Below are 3011 nucleotides of genomic sequence, written 5' to 3'. Positions count from 1 at the left end.
TCCCATAGTCCTTATGAGTACTTTTCTTGTTCCTCTCAACCACCTGAGGTATTGTACCAGTCAGTAAATCCCCTTCTACTGGCATCTCATTCAGTTCACTACCTGTAAGAGTTCTAATAATTGCATTGCTGTAGCATGCCGGGCCTATCAGTACTCCATTTACCACCTGTAATGGTGTCCTGATTACCAGTTGGACAGTGCATAAGCCAGCCTCACAATCCTGTTTTACAATAAGTTTCTGGGATTATTCCTGTGCCAACTGTCTTAGGTCAGGTTCCTGAGAACCAAACTGAGACACAGATTTGCTTGCAAGATGTTTTCTTTTTTTAATTTTTTTAAACATTTATTTATGTTTGAGAGACAGAGCACCAGTGGGGGAGGGGCAGTGAGAGAGAGGGAGACACAAAGTCTGAAGCAGGCTCCAGGCTCCGAGCTGTCAGCGCGGAGCCCAACACAGGGCCTGAAACCACGAACCGTGAGATCAAGACCTGAGCCTAAGTCAGACACTTAACCGACTGAGCCACCCAGGTGCCCCGCAAGATGTTTATTGGGGAGATTTATTGAAATAACACCTGCAGGAAATGAGGGAAGCAGAAATAGGCAGAAGGACACATTGAACTGCAATGAATGTAGTTGCAACAGAGACCTCAGCCGATCCCATAAAAAGCACTGTTGCTGGGATGGCCCCTCTGAGTTATCCCAAACGGAGGCAAAGGGGCCAGGTTTTTGAACCACTGCACTAGTTGTAGACTGGCCCTTGGGAGGGGGTGTAATATTGGGCAAGACAGCTTCCTCCAGCAGAGTCAGGAGTTCTCCACGGTGGTACTGTTGAGATTTTGGACTGGATGATCCTTGCTGGGGGAGAGAGGCTGTCCTGCATCTTAGGATGTTTAGCAGCATCCCTGGCCTCTGCCTACTAAATTTCAGTAGCACTCTTCTCCCCACCCTACCCCCCAGTCAAAATGCCTCCCAGTATTGCCAAATATCTCCTGGGGACATAATTGTCTCCAGTTGAGAGCCACTAAGCTGAGGGCATTTCACCCAAGAATGTAGCTGTGAGCCATTAAGCAGCCAACACCCCTAAAAGCTGAGGGAACAGTACCTGTGCCCTGAGGAGGAATCCAGGCAGTACACTGCAGCATGTAGCATATGTTGCATGTGATGTCAATGAACACCTGTAGGAGGAAAAGATATGTATTTCAAATAATGCAAGTTTTCAGTACTTTTATACCGGAATCTTTCATCCGTTTGGCATTTATTTTGGGTATGATATGAAGTAGGACTCTACATTTTTTTCAAAAGTTATCATTAATTGTCTGATATTTTTGAATAGGCCATCATTTCCTTGCTAAATTGAATTGCCTCTAATTATACTGAAATTTCCACTATACACATGGGTCTATCTTTGGACTTCCTATGAAATTCTGAAGATCTACATGTTTATTTTGGTATCATTACCTTACTATTTTGATATTACGAAGTTATTTTTCTTTTTCAATGTAGGTGTTATTCTTCCTCAGAACTGCTTGATGATTATCATCCATTTATTCTTCCAGATAAAACTTAAAGTAAAGTTATAAATCCCCTAATCTCCAAAAATGATGATTTGAATGTGTATTAAAATTGCATTAAATTTATAGGGTAATTCAGAAAGTGCTGATATCTTTACAGCATGAAGTTTTCCATTCCTGAAACCTGGTATTTCTCTCCAATTATCCAGTTTTCATTTTGTGTACTTCAGTAATGTTTTATAGCTTTCTTTGATATAGATTGTGATATACATTTACACACGTAGGAGGAATGCTATTGTGCATCAGTTTTTTTCTATTATATTTTTGACATTTTACCAGAAAATAATTTTTGTTTTTATTTTTTATGTTAGTTTCACTCAATTTTACTAGTCTAATTGCTTTTAGATGATTCTTTTAGAGTAAATAAACACAACATTGTCTTTCCCTTTACAAAATTTATACATCTTTTTTTTTCTTGTGCATTTTCTAGACCCTCCAGAAGAATGTCTTTTAAAAAGGCCTCCAATGTTTTTTACCATTAAATTTGATATTTGTGGTTCTTTTCAGATAAGTGCTTCATTATTTTATAAACATTTTCTCCTCCTGGTGCTGGTGCTGGTGCTGGTGCTGGTGCTGGTGCTGGTGTTTCTCCTCCTTCTCCTTCTCCTTCTCCTTCTCCTTCTCCTTCTCCTTCTCCTTCTCCTCCTTCTCCTTCTCCTTCTCCTTCTCCTTCTCCTTCTCCTCCTTCTCCTTCTCCTTCTCCTTCTCCTTCTCCTTCTCCTTCTCCTTCTCCTCCTTCTCCTTCTCCTTCTCCTTCTCCTTCTCCTTCTCCTTCTCCTTCTCCTTCTCCTTCTCCTTCTCCTTCTCCTTCTCCTTCTCCTTCTCCTTCTCCTTCTCCTTCTCCTTCTCCTTCTCCTTCTCCTTCTCCTTCTCCCTCTGTGAGCTCTACACCCAATGTGGGTCTCAAACTTACAACCCTGAGGTCAAGAGTTAAATGCTCTACCAACTGAGCCAGCCAGGCATCCCATCTTCTATTTCTGGTTCATTTGTTTATTTGGGGTTTTAATAAGAATGAATATTGAATTTTATCAATTGCCACTGAGATATTAATGAATACTTTGGGAAATTAATTGCCTTTCTGTCTTTCTCAAATGCCTACTTGGTATAAACGCCCCAATATGAAAGGATATGTGCTCCAGCCTGAATGCTAGCAGGAACACACACTTGGGAGGGATGAAGAAGATCCACTCTGCAACTCTGTTCCTGTTTGAGGGCAAAGGAACTCCGAGAGATACAGACAGGAATGGCAGCAGCCAGAGATAAAGAAAAAAAGCCAAGTTGCAAGAATGTTCTTTTATGAGTACACTGGATCCCTGGGCCAGAAAAGGGGCACCAGGACTAGTGGGCCTATGAGTTCATCATGGCTTAGATGAGGCATGACTTATGGCAGATACATGTAGTTTAACTCCCCAAATAGCTAAGCTTCAATACTCCAATTCC

The sequence above is a fragment of the Puma concolor genome, chromosome B3 (genome assembly GCF_028749965.1).
Source record: "Puma concolor isolate L17-30 chromosome B3, mPumCon1.1.hap2, whole genome shotgun sequence".
In the NCBI taxonomy this organism is placed as follows: Eukaryota; Metazoa; Chordata; class Mammalia; order Carnivora; family Felidae; genus Puma; species Puma concolor.
This window is presented reverse-complemented; position numbering follows the sequence as displayed.